Source organism: Aegilops tauschii, chromosome 2 (assembly GCF_002575655.3).
Source record: "Aegilops tauschii subsp. strangulata cultivar AL8/78 chromosome 2, Aet v6.0, whole genome shotgun sequence".
NCBI classification, from domain to species: Eukaryota; Viridiplantae; Streptophyta; class Magnoliopsida; order Poales; family Poaceae; genus Aegilops; species Aegilops tauschii.
In genome coordinates this window covers 2,927,132-2,941,556 of record NC_053036.3, presented here as the reverse complement: position 1 = coordinate 2,941,556, position 14,425 = coordinate 2,927,132, and the positions used below count along the sequence as shown (strand labels likewise).

Below are 14,425 nucleotides of genomic sequence, written 5' to 3'. Positions count from 1 at the left end.
GGCTATTTTTGGTGGGGAATTTTCGAAATTGGGGAAGAACACAACAAAATTAGGCTAGAGAACAAGAAGGGGGGCTCCAATTTCGTGAGAAACTATGGCTCATGATACTAAGATATTGTATGGTAGAACCCTAGATGGAGATTTTTCACGAATTGGAGGAGAAATCCCCAAGAACAAGAAGAACACAAAGGGGGGAAACAAGAGGAACACTCAAATTGACTTGATCCAATCACACATGTGCTAGATCCAATCACACAAAGAGAGATACAAAGGTCCAAATCCAACACAAGAACATAGAAGAGGTAACTAGTTCATCGAATCCTATGAGGAGAGAGGTCTTGATGATCCTATGATGGGGATCCTTCTCCAAGAGGAGGCCTTGATATCCACAAGAGGATCTTTTCCAAGAGGAGGCCTTGATCTCCAAGAAGAGCTTCTCCAAGAGGAGGTCTAGATCTCCAAGAGGAGGAAGATGAGCAAAGCTCTCTGTTTGTCTATCCAATACTTTGCTATCCTCTCAAATGAGCTAGGTGGGGGGTACTTATAGTCTAGGAGCGAAATGAGATGGGGAGAGGGTTACAAGGAAAAAAATCCCCAACTTGCACGCAGGCACGCGGAGGGGTCCGGGCACCCGGGGCAAAGTGGCCCGGGCACCTGGACCGGTCAGAGCCACACGCTCAGGAGGGACCGGGCACCCGGGGCGAAGGGGCTGGGCACCCGGCCTGGTCAGGGGGGTCCGGCTGGCGGGGCAGAGGCTGAGCACCCGGGGGCCCAAGTCCCGGGCACCCGGGGGTGGCTGGCGGCTGGCAAGGGGCCCGGGCACCCGGGGCAGGTAGGGCAGCGCCCGGGGGTGGGTGGCCGGGCACCCGGTGTTGGAGAGGCCGGGCACCCGGGGTGTCTAGTGGGTCTCCGGTCCTTCGCGTTCTTCTCCCTCTCCTTCTTCTTCGGTCTCCTGTGAACTTGGTGATTCCTCCGTGCTTCCTTGTGACGGTCTCCGAAGTACCTCGGTTTCGATGGTGCGTGCACGTGCTCTTGTCATTGGTCCTCGAGGTGCTTGATGAGTTGTAGTAGAGTCCATGGGGTTGAGCGAGGGATGCTCCGCATCAGACATCCAGTTCAGCATTGTGGCACGGTCGGATCGTGTTGGCCATTCGAGGCGGTGCTGGTATCCACCCTGCACACAACGACCCGGAGTGCAACGGGCGATGGGCCCAAGACCCCGGAGTGCTTAGGATGTAGACCTGCGGGGACCTCTCTGCTGAGCCTAGGTAGGGCTGCAACGTGTTGATCTTACGAGGCCGGGCATTGACCCAGAAAAGTGTGTCCGGTTAGAGTAATCAAGCGTGTTGGAAAATGTGGTGCACCCCTGGAGGGAAGATTATCTATTAATAGCCGTGTCCATAGTAATGGACGTTCAGACTTGTATCCTGATCTTATACAACTAGAAATGGATACTTGATATGTGATGGATATGTGGCCCCGGGATTGCTTCCTCGCAGGGAGTCGAGGAAGGATCTCTGGGCATTAATGCTACAACATGTTTGTTAATTATAAACTGCTATTCTTTACTCTTCTACATGCTGCAAGATGCTTGGAGCTGCTTGAAGATGCTAGTCTTCGATAGGCTAGGCCTTCTCCCCTATTCTAGCATTCTGCAGTTCAGTCCATAGACACAACCCTTCCATTTGATACCATTGCATACTTAGTTTAGATCTGATGCTTGCGAGTACTTTGGATGAGTACTCACGATTGCTTTGCTCCCCCTTCCCCCCTTCTATCTTCTTTCTGGTTGTTGCAACTAGATGGTGGATCCCAGGAGCCAGATGCCACCCCGACGACTACTACTACCCCGAGGGTGCCTACTACTACGTGGAGCCCGTCGACGACCAGGAGTAGTTAGGAGGCCCCAGGCAGGAGGCCTTGCCTATTCGATCGCTGATGTTTGTGCTTACCTTCTTAAGGCATCTTTGTTTAACTTATGTTTGTACTCAGATATTGTTGCTTCCGCTGACGCTTGTATTCGAGCCCTCGAGGCCCCTGTCTTGTAATATGAAGCTTGTATTATTTCATTTTGTGTCTAGAGTTGTGTTGTGATATCTTCCCGTGAGTCCCTGATCTTGATTGTACACATTTGCGTGTATGATTCGTGTACGGTCGAATCGGGGGCGTCACATAACTCAAGCAATATGATGAAAACCCCATCTTGTTATCCTCGATGTCAACAATACAATACGTGCCTTGCTGCCCCTACTGTCACTGGGAAAGGACACCGCAAGATTGAACCCAAAGCTAAGCACTTCTCCCATTGCAAGAAAAACCAATCTAGTTGGCCAAACCAAATCGATAGTTCGAAGAGACTTGCAAAGATATCAAATCATGCATATAAGAATTGAGAGGAGATTCAAATAATATTCATAGTTAAACTTGATCATAAATCCACAATTCATCGGATATCGGCAAACACACTGCAAAAGAGTATTACATCGAATAGATCTCCAAGAACATCGATGAGAACTTTGTATTCAGAACCAAAGAGAGAGAAGAAGCCATCTAGCTACTAGCTATGGACCCGTAGGTCTGAAGTAAACTACTCACGCTTCATCGGAGAGGCAATGGTGTTGATGTAGAAGCCCTCCGTGATCGATTCCCCTGTTGATGTAGAAGCCCTCCGTGATCGATTCCCCTCCGGCAGGATGCCGGAAAAGGCCCACGATGGGATCTCACGGGTACAGAAGGTTGCGGCGGTGAAAAAGTGGTTTCGTGGCTCCCTTGGATGTTTTTGGGGTATAAGAGTATATATAGGCGGAAGAATTAGGTCGGGGGAGCCACGAGGGGCCCAGAAGGTTTGGGGGCGCGCCCTCCACCCTTGTGGCCGCCTCGAAACTTCTCTGACTTGTACTCCAAGTCTCCTGGGTGTCTTCTGGTCCAAGAAAAATCATGGCGAAAGTTTTATTCCGTTTGGACTCCGTTTGGTATTCCTTTTCTGCGAAACTCTTAAACAAGGAAAAAACAAAAACTGGCATTGGGCTCTAGGTTAATAGTTTAGTCCCAAAAATCATATAAAATAGCATATTAATGCATATAAAACATTCAAAATAGATAATATAATAGTATGGAACAATAAAAAATTATAGATACGTCGGAGACGTATCATAAACTGGTCTTGTACTACCTATACAATGGGGATTAATATATGTGTAATATCATGTAGCACTTCATTTATTACATTATAGACTGATCTTGTCTTGGTATGTGTGACGTTACCCATAGTATGAGTAACTAGACATGTTACTTCATTTGCCTCTCCCTTCATTAATTAGCTGCCACATCATTTTTTTTTCTTAGGTGTCATCTATATGTTAGGTAGTAGGGGAGGCAGTGGAGCCGAGACCAAAAAGTTTAGTGGTTATGCGTGCATTTCACTCATTACCAATTATCATGATTAAGTAGGTATTGCAGGCGCCGGATGGAAGCTTATCAACTACTCCTTACGTACAGTATTGCACGTCTCAGGTTGCACATCGTCTTCCATTCCTATATAGTACGTCGCATACACCTACGGGGGGCTGGGAGCCGAGCGAGTAGCCACTGATGGAAGTCGCAGCGAACGTAGCCACTCCGGCAAACCGGCCGCTCTCTGTCCGTGTGTCGTCAACGGAGAGTTCCACGGCAGATGACCCCATGAGCCCTGTCGGAAGAGTCATGGAGGAGATGGGGTATCAACATCGTCCTCGTGATGGGTCTCGGCACGCCCGTGAACCTGCCCGTCTTCCGCGCCGGCATCCAAACAGAACTACCTCGGTTCCCGCGCTTCCGCAGCATCCAGGTGACTTATTTTAGAAACTTCTTTTCTTGGCACCTAATGATATCGCTCCAGCAGTTTTCCTTGTTTGTATAGTTTGGCTTGTTTATAAATTTACATATCCACATTATGTATAAAGAATCAATACTGGTACTGTTTATGCGTACCATTAACCCATACATACACATAGAGTAGCCATAATGGGCATGTTACTAGTCTATGTTACTATCTTTATAGTGGGGAGTAATATATGTGTGGTAACATGCAACACTCTATTTATTAGGCTATTGACATATCTTGCCTTCATATGTGTGATGTTACTCATACTAGTAGTAACTAGCTATGTTACCACTTTCATCTTTTTCTTCATTTATTGCATGCCACATCATCTATTTAACCTAGATATGTGTGATGTTGCTACCTATGTTACTCCCAGTGTGGGTAGTCCACAATGGGTAGTAATATAGAGTAGTAACATGCTATGTTACTACCTCTATAGTGGGGAGTAACATTTGTATGGTAACATGCAACACATTATTTATTAGGCTATAGACTCATCTTGCCTTGATATGTGTGATGTTACTTATACTAGTGGTAACTAGCTATGTTACCACATGCCTCTTTTTCTTTATTTATTGCTTGCCATATCATCTATTTTATCTAGATATGTGTGACGTTACTATCTATCTTACTCCCACTATGGGTAGTCTAAGAAATATAATACAGAAATAATATACACCTCCCCTGTCAGATCGTACTTAACACATCCATGTCTAGGTACTGGATGGTTCCAATAATGGCAAGCCGCATTGGGTGCAAACCACGGTGAACTTGGACGACCACATCATCCTCCCAAGACTGGATCCTGCCGTCAGTGCTTCGGACCCAGACAAGGCCGTGGAAGACTATGTGTCATCCCTATCCACGCTCCCAATGGACAGGTCCCGCCCGCTTTGGGAGTTCCACTTCCTCGACTTTGCCACCTCCGAGGCGACGTCCACCACAGTGCTCCGACTGCACCACTCCATCGGCGACGGCATGTCTATAATGACGCTCCTCATGGCCTCATCGCGCAGCACGGCTGATCGAGCTAGGCTGCCGGCCATGCCGCCGCTGCCTAGACGAACAGGCGCGATCTACCAGCAGCGGACACGGCCTCCACTGTCTTCGATAGGCGATTACCTAGCGTGGATTTGGTCTTACTTTGTGCTGGTGTGGCACACACTCGTGGATATCGCGCTACTTAATGCGACATTGTTGTTCTTGAGAGATCCACGCACGATGTTCACCCGTGTGCCGGACAAAGTCAAGTCTCCCCGCCGCAAGCGCTTGGTGCACCGGAGCCTTAACCTTGATGACGTCAAGCTCATGAAGACTGCCATGAACTGCGTACCAAAAGCCATTTGAACTTTATTTTGACCAAGTGAAATAGTACTGCAAATAGACATCTTGATTTGATCTCTTGAATTCTCTTTTTCGTGTTCGCAGACTATCAACGACGTGCTAGTTGGCGTGACTTCAGCAGCTCTTTCAAAATATTACTTCAGGAAATCTGGTACGTGATCTCTCTGACAACGGCTCCGAATATTTGTTTTCTTGACATCTAACTAAAACTTTTGGCTTTATTGTCTTCAATATTAGGTGATGCTAAAACTAAGAGAATCCACTTGCGATCAATCCTCCCTGTCAACATAAGGCCTCTCTCTAGCCGACAAGTAAGAAATTCCTTTTTCTCTGAACAAATATGTGAGAAATATCAATTAAATGCCACTTAAGCATTATAACATCCGCCTTCATCACAATTTTACAGAATATTAATTTATTAATGTTTTGTTGTTCCAACCATGAACAGACATATGTTACCAAGGTAGAGACAGGGAATCAAGTTAGCATTCTCATATGTCCATTTCATATAGCCTTGCACGATGATCTCCTTGAGTATGTTCACAAGGCATGTTAGACTAAGTATATATTAGATATACGTGTTGTAACACAACTTGTATTTGTACGGTTCCCTCTTATAAATATATGACAGCCGTACCCACCAAGGGTATCGAGCATTGTTCCAAACCCTAATACGTCTAACATGGTATCAGACGACGCGTTCGATCCGCGTCACGCTTCCGCCGCCTCCGCTGCCGTCGCGCCGGCCCCCGCCGCCGCGCCGCCTCTCTCCACTCTGGCGATGGAGTCGCCGTTCCTGGCGTCGCCTCCACTTGCCTGGGCCCGATCTACTGCGTCGAGATCACAACCTCCCGTGCCACAGCGATCGCCCGCCATGCTGCCGCCGCCCCGGTCGCCTGCTGCGCTTCCGATCGCGGCCACCCCGATCCAGTCGCGGGACGCGCCTCCACCACCGGCCTCCTACGGCGCCAATGGGCAGCCGGCCTACGGTGGTCCTCCAGCCCCGTACCACGATGCGCCGCTGGCCTCGGGGCCCTATGGCGCTCCCATCCAGGCGCCGTACGGCGGCCCGTACCCGGCGCCCTACCTCGCGCCGTTGGCTGCGTCGTATGCGCCGTATGCTGCTCCCGCCCCGACGTCCTACGCCGCTGCCCAGATGTACGCCGCTCCTCCTGCGCTCCCGTATGGTGCGCACTCCTCGGCGGCTTATGGCCATCATCAACAACCATCGGCCGATGCACTAATCCCATATAGTGCTGTCCTGCCGCCTGGTCCGCCGCCTGATCTGCCGCTCTCCGCGCCGATGGCCGAACCAGGGCCTTTTCACTTCGCCCATCTAGTGACGGTGAAGCTTTCTGCTGATAACTATCTCCTGTGGCGCGCTCAAGTGTTGCCGCTGATGCGTAGCCACTACCTTGAAGGATATGTTGATGGCTCCCTGCCGTGCCCTCCGGCTATGGTTCCGGTACCCTCGTCCCATGGTGGCTCTGTCATGGTCCCCAACCCTGCTCATCGTCGGTGGACTGCTCAAGATCAAGCCATCCTGGGTGCTATTCAGTCGTCGCTCACTCCATCCGTGGCTGGCATGGTCGTCTTTGCCGCCACGTCGAGGGATGCATGGGCCACGCTCGACTCCAGCTTTTCCTCGCAATCGCTGGCCCGTTCCTCTGCCATTCGTAACCAGCTGGGTGAGGTCAAGAAAAATGACCTCTCCGTCATGGCCTTCTTCAACAAGGTCAAAAGTTTCGCTGATACACTGTCGTCTATTGGGAAGCCTCTTCGTGATGAGGAGTTTACTTCGTTCATTCTCAGTGGGCTTGATGAGGACTATGATTCTCTCGTTGAAAACATTAATGGACGTGACACACCGATGCCGCCTCGCGATCTCTATGCACGCCTTCTCAACACCGAACAGAGGCTCGCTGCTCGCCGCTCCGTTGGCGTCTACACGGAGGGCCCTTCTGCGAACGCTGCTCTCCGCGGGGGCGCCCGTGGTGCCAAGCAGAAGGCGCCGCCGACCTCAGGCAACCAGCCCCGTCCGCCCGCTCCACCTCCGCCGGCTGGCCGCAAGCGGCTCCACTGCGAGGCATGTGGTGGTGGGGTTGAGTGTCAACTCTGCGGCATCGAGGGGCACTTGGCGTCTCGCTGCCATCGTCGCTTTAAACGAGATTTTCTTGGCATTGGGAACAATGGGAAGGGCAATGAAAAGCAAGCTGCTCTCGCTACACCGGATCCCGGGTTCACTCCTTCATACTCGGTGGATCCTGCCTGGTACATGGATACGGGCGCTACGGACCATTTGACGAGTCAGCTTGACAAGCTGGCCACTCGCCAGCCCTACACCGGTCACGATCAGGTTCGCACGGCCAATGGATCAGGTATGCCCATCTCACATGTTGGTCAGGCATCTCTTCTTTCACGTACCACTAAAACCTTGCATCTACTTGATGTCCTTCGTGTTCCCTCAGTCACACGTAGTTTACTCTCGGTTCCTAAATTAACTCGTGACAACAATGTGTTTGTTGAGTTTCACCCTTTCCATTTTTTTGTTAAGGACCGGGACACGAGGGACGTTCTTCTTAGTGGTCGAGCTCGCGACGGCTTATACGCACTTGATGTGCCACGAGTCTCTCAAGTTTTCAGTGGTGTTCGGGTGTCGTCGTCACAGTGGCACTCTCGCCTTGGCCACCCCGCTACTCCCATTGTGCGCCATGTGCTTCATCGCCATCATCTTCCTGTTGAATCGAGTAATAAGGAGTTTCTAGTGTGTGATGCTTGTCAACAAGGCAAGAGTCATCAGTTGCCTTTTTCTGTATCAAGTCGTGTTGTCACGGCTCCTCTTGAGCTTGTGTTTTCAGACGTGTGGGGCTATGCCCAAACTTCTGTTAGTGGTCACAACTATTATGTCAGTTTCATCGATGCTTTCAGTCGCTTTACTTGGATTTATCTTATTAAGCGCAAATCTGATGTGTTTCATGTCTTTATGCAATTTCAAGCACATGTTGAACGATTGCTTAAGCACAAAATTATCCATGTTCAGTCAGACTGGGGGGGGGGGTGAGTATCGTAACCTTAACACCTTCTTTCAGAAGCTTGGCATCTCACACCGTGTGTCTTGTCCTCATACACATCAGCAGAACGGTGCAGCTGAGCGCAAACACCGTCACATAGTTGAAACTGGCCTGACACTTCTTGCACATGCCTCTGTCCCGTTTCGGTTCTGGAGCGATGCTTTTGTTACTGCCTGTTTTTTGATAAACAGGATTCCCACACGACGCCTTCACATGAAGTCTCCACTCGAAGTGTTGCTTAATGAAACTCCAGATTACTCCCTCCTCAAAGTGTTCGGCTGTGCGTGTTGGCCGCATCTTCGTCCGTACAATAAGCATAAACTTGAGTATCGATCTAAACAATGTGTGTTTCTTGGGTACAGTCCTCTCCACAAAGGTTACAAGTGTCTTCACATCCCGTCAAATCGTGTTTACATCTCTCGTGATGTTGTGTTCGATGAGACTGTCTTCCCGTTTTCCACGCTCACATCACCCACCGATACTCCCGTCACTGAGTTGCACTCTTTTCCAGTTTTGCCTGATCAATTTGTGGATGCTGCATATTCTCCTCTGTTGTTGCCTAACCATGGTGCAGGGACTGGACGAGGCGCTCGACTTGAGCTTCTGGATGATGATATGGCCACAACTGCGCCAGTTGCTGCCACGCCGGACGAGGCGCTCGACGAGGCTGCCCCCGCCACTACCCCGCTTGACCCCGACGTCGATCACGCGTGCATGCCCCATGCACGAGGATCCGACAGGGTGACCAAGTCGCCGGGGCCAGCGGCCTCGCTGTCGCCTGGGCCGGCCGAACCTGCGGAGCTGTCGGCCGGGCCGGCTGGACCCGCGGCGCTCTCCCCTGAGCCGAAGGCCTCGCAGGTCATCAAGTCTTCGTCGCCTGGTCCGTCGACGCCAATCACGCCCGGTCTGTCTTCGCCGACCCTGACCGTGCCACCGGATGCGCCTGTTGACTCGCCCGCCGGTGCGTCCTCCTCGCCGATGATGGATAGTGGCTCCTCTGGTATGGCAGCTCCAGCGCCACCTCCGCCTGTCGTCCTGCGTCCCCATACTCGCAGCAAAAGTGGCATCTTCCAACCGAAGAAGCGCACTGACGGCACTGTCGCGTGGCTTGCGGCCTGTGTGGCACATGCTGAGGCTGACCCTACGACTGAACCACGACATTTTCGAGCGGCGCTTGGCATCCCGCATTGGCGTGCTGCGATGGAGCAGGAGATTCATGCCCTTCAAAGAAACAACACTTGGCGTCTTGTTCCACCTCCATCTGGTGTTAATATCATTGACTCTAAATGGGTATTCAAGGTGAAGAAACATGCTGATGGCTCCGTTGAGAGGTACAAGGCACGCCTGGTTACCAAGGGGTTCAAACAACGGTATGGCATTGATTATGAAGACACATTCAGTCCTGTTATTAAACCAACTACGATTCGTGTTCTTCTCTCTTTGGCTGTTACTCGCGGATGGTCGCTTCGACAGCTTGATGTTCAGAATGCCTTTCTCCATGGAGTTCTGGAAGAAGAGGTTTATATGCGTCAGCCGCCAGGTTTTGTTGACCCTGCTCAGCCACATCATTTATGTCGTCTTGTCAAAGCTCTTTACGGTTTGAAGCAGGCCCCGCGTGCATGGCATGCCCGTCTTGGCGCTGCTCTTCGTGCGCATGGGTTTGTTCCTTCTACAGCAGACACGTCTCTGTTTATTCTACAGCGACCTGAGGTGACTATGTACATTCTGGTATATGTTGATGACATCATCCTTGTCAGTTCGTCTGCTTCTGCTACAGACCGGCTTGTGTCCTCTCTTGGTGCTGAGTTTGCTGTTAAGGATCTTGGGAGACTGCATTATTTTCTGGGCCTAGAGGTTCTTCATTCTGAAGGGGGCTTGACTCTTACTCAGAAGAAGTACTCTCAGGATCTCCTGCGTCATGCCGGTATGTTGCAGTGCAAGTCTGCTACGACTCCCATGTCTGCTACACACAAACTGACAGCTCTTGCTGGTGACTTGCTTGCTCCTGAGGATGCCACAGAGTACCGCAACATTGTGGGTGGACTGCAGTACTTGCTCATTACTCGACCAGACATATCATTTGCAGTTAACCGTGTGTGCCAGTACCTTCATGCACCCCGTGATTCTCACTGGTCGGCTGTTAAGCGCATCTTGCGCTATGTTCGTCACACTGGTTCATATGGTCCATCTTCAGCCTGCGCGTTCTGGACTGATCTCAGCATTCTCTGATGCCGACTGGGCTGGTTGTCCTGATGATCGGCGATCCACGGGGGGACATGCTGTGTTCTTTGGGCCTAACTTGATCGCCTGGCAAGCTCGCAAGCAAGCTACGGTGTCTCGGAGTAGTACCGAAGCTGAGTACAAAGCTGTTGCTAATGCCACAGCTGAGATCATGTGGGTGCAGTCATTGCTTCGAGAGTTGAAGGTCTCCTCAACTCAGCCGCCTGTTCTTTGGTGTGATAACATCGGTGCAACATACCTTTCATCCAATCCAGTATTTCATGCCCGAACGAAGCACATCGAAGTTGACTATCATTTTGTGAGGGAACGTGTTGCTCAGAAGCTCCTTCAGATTAAGTTTGTTTCTTCGAAGGATCAGCTTGCTGATATTTTTACTAAACCCTTGCCCTTGCCTTCTTTTGAAGGATGTCGTCGCAATCTTAACCTTCTGAGTGTTTCAGGACATAGTTAAGATTGATGGAGGGTGTTAGACTAAGTATATATTAGATATACGTGTTGTAACACAACTTGTATTTGTACGGTTCCCTCTTATAAATATATGACAGCCGTACCCACCAAGGGTATCGAGCATTGTTCCAAACCCTAATACGTCTAACAAGGCAACACGGTCTATAAACAGAAAAAAGAGCTCTTTGGAAGTCAAATACGCACACGTGGCCAGTAATTTTTTTGTGGAATACTTTGGTGCCAAGGTATATATATTTCCTGTTCTTTTGTACTTTGTATGCTCTTCCCATGACTGCATTGCACAGATGCGGAATACGTAGCACTATGGCTTTTTATTCATGTTCTAATTATGTTACAAGTTGTCAATGAAAGCAGATAGGAGCTTTTTTCCTCCGCCGCTTTTCCACACGTACAAGCATACTCGTATCAAACGTTGTTGGGCCAGCTGAACATATAACGTTATGTGGGCACCCAATCACCTGCATGGCAATGAGCATCTTTGGGCAACCTCAAGTGAGTCATTTATGTTCTTACATCCAAAACAGATGCCTTCTTATGTTGCTTTGAGTAAAAAACAACCACATATATATGGTTCCCAAAACAACCATTGCTTCCCCTTTCCTTAGACAAGTTATAGTCAAAGTTTTAAATAGCGGGCCTCTGCATCTGGATGATGCATACAACCATATTATTAATTATTCACAAAGACCATAGAAGGTGATACATCAATAAGCCTGGCAACATCGTTGCTACTCCTATTCCCTTGATGAAGGTGTGCCGAATGTCCGGGCCTAATACCAAACATACATCGCACCAAAGCCTAACATCTAAAGCCGGGTGTCCCATCCAAGCCACTACCTGGATTGGGTCCCACACCGGTCCGGCACACTCCCAGTGAGCACCGCACGCTGCAAGGTCCGTCACCTCCATCATCCCTCGGTCCATCCTCAGAGCAGAACTGAAGCACCGACCTTGCCAAGCCTCTCTGCCATCAACGCCACCATGACGCCAGACAGCTTCCTCCTTCTGCGCGAGTCCATCTCCGCGCATCAGACACCGAGTCTCCACAGCGCCACGCCGCCGAGATCCGCCACCATCGATGTGTAAGATGAAGCACCGCTCCATGAAAGACGCCGTCCTCTGGTCCCTCGAGCCCGTGTGCACCTCCAAGAATGACGCCCCCAAGGGGGAAACGACACCATAGAGCCGCCGTCCTCCGATCTACTGATATAGGGTTTCCCCCGGAGGTAGGAGAGAGTGGCCTTGAACTTCTCCTCGGCGATGCCTTCAGGAAGGGAACGACGCAGACAGCGTCGCCATCGTCGGCCATTGGCAATAGCCAATAGCAGGTTTTCACCCAGATCTGATCGAAGACCTCCATCTCTCGTGCATGGGCCGCCGCCGGCCGCATAACGAATGCCGTCGCCGCCGACCAAGCTGCCTAGACTAGCCTCTCGCCGCAACCCCGGCCGCCAACACCAACGATGGACGAGGCCCGCCCAGGCCCATCGGCCCTACAGGCCCGCAGATGCCAGATCTGGATCCTGCAGGGGCCAGGCTCGCTGGACGTCGCCTCGGAGCCCCATTGCTGGCTGGTAGCCACCGTAGGGCAGAGGGATGTTGACGAGCCGCCGCCTCGCTGCCGAAGGTGCCGCTGCGCCGGGGAAGACCACTGCGGGCTAAAGCCCAGAATACACCCTCAGCTAGAAGCTATGAAAAGCTAAAAAGCCACATAGGCTAAACCATCAAGCTACCAAACATATTTGTTGGTGTCTAAGCTTCCTTAGGTCGATGTTGTGGAACACATCCGAGGTATGACGATCCAAGTGATCTTCTATAAAAAGATAGAGGATAAAGGATCAGACTAAAGATAGGAACCGCATGCAGCGTCGGAGTGGACAAACTATTATCAAACTATCTAAAGGTGGGGCGGAGAAGAATTCCACACTATACTCTCCGACCAAACGAACATGCGAAGAATAGTTTCTATATACCTTCAGTAGCACTAGAGTGGCGCAAGGATTTGCGGTAGGGAATTTCTTTATTGTTCAGCCTGTCGAGGTGAAGTAGCTAGCCAAATATATTGAATTTTATTGGCACTTGTGAGTCCCAGTCAATGTCCAACTTGGGTTCTATCAACCCAGGAAGAGAGGGCAACATCGGGTGGTGAATGTTGATCCATCGATTAAAGTCCTACAGTCCTGTTCTGAAGATATTGTAACACGCTGCATAAAAGATCTTAGAGATACAAGCTCATAGTTACTAGCTGAGGTTAGTCGGTTATGTAAGCCAAGTTCGATCCCATATATCCTCTAAGACCAGGGAATTTTGGTGGAAGTGGTGATTAAAAATTGTTTATAATGCAGCGGCTAGAGGTTCGGAGAGTGTCCATTTACCCAGCCAGAAGAAGGTGGTGGAGTCATTGTCAGGCGCAAGCCATGTATACATTATATCTTCTTTAATGCATAAGTAGAGCTTCTGGTTTTCCGGAGCTTCCCATTTCATAAAAGATTAAGCTTACCTTCTCTTAAGTAAATGGAAAGACAATTGTACATGTAATGGTGGGTGTTTAAATTAGTTTGTAGTTTACCTAATTATGTATCTAATTATGTTCATCGTGTTATAAAATGAACACCTTTATATTTTCAAGCGAAAGTAAAGTCTAACTTTTATTGTGCAAAATGATTATTATTTGTTTTCACAATAAATCATAATTTAATCTCTATAATAGTATATCTGATCCATTTTGCATTTTATTTTCTTGATGTGTTATAGGCTTTGATCGTGCACTACCTAAATTACGGCAGCACTATGAAATTAGTTCTGGCAGTTGATGATGCACAGTTTCCAGATTCTCATGAGCTTTTAGACGACTTTGTCAAGTCCGTCAAGATCATTAAGGACGCGTCTGGCCTCAAGACATTAAAAACATCTATCCGGATCACGTGAGAGTGCAGTGGAAAATTGGATAGGCGCGCGTGCGTGCGTGTGTGTCTGTGTGTGATCGGTAAAAGCACTATATCCGCTAGTATGTTTTGTCTACTATTAATTCTGCGTGCATCAGTGGCTGTATCTTAATGTGTTGTTTATTCTAATCACGGTAAGATTTGTATTCAAGATTTTCCGGCTACTACATAATTGAGCGTGGATACATTCCTACTTTACGGACAGAAATGGTACTAAACAATTTTCACCCGAAAAATGGTGCCTTTTATTGAGTCATAAATTGGCATCGAGGGGATACAATTAGAATGAGCACACCCCCGACCGTTACATAATTAGGATGCATATAACCAACCCAATGCACGCAAATAATAGATAAGACCTGCAAATAGCAGAGCCATACAATACTGAAGTTATGCCTAGAGAACAAAAAAAGGTAATATAATTATAAAGATCAGCACCAACCATCTCTTGGCAACACAACAACTACGGGAAAGGTTCCCAAGGAGAGCACCTA

The 14,425-nt window shown here is 49.3% G+C and overlaps 1 pseudogene; it reads left to right on the top strand.

Annotated features, from left to right (window-relative positions):
• The first annotated feature begins 3,580 nt into the window (after nucleotides 1-3,580).
• LOC109756256 (wax ester synthase/diacylglycerol acyltransferase 11-like) lies at nucleotides 3,581-14,088 on the top strand (annotated as a pseudogene).
• The last annotated feature ends 337 nt before the right edge of the window (nucleotides 14,089-14,425 follow it).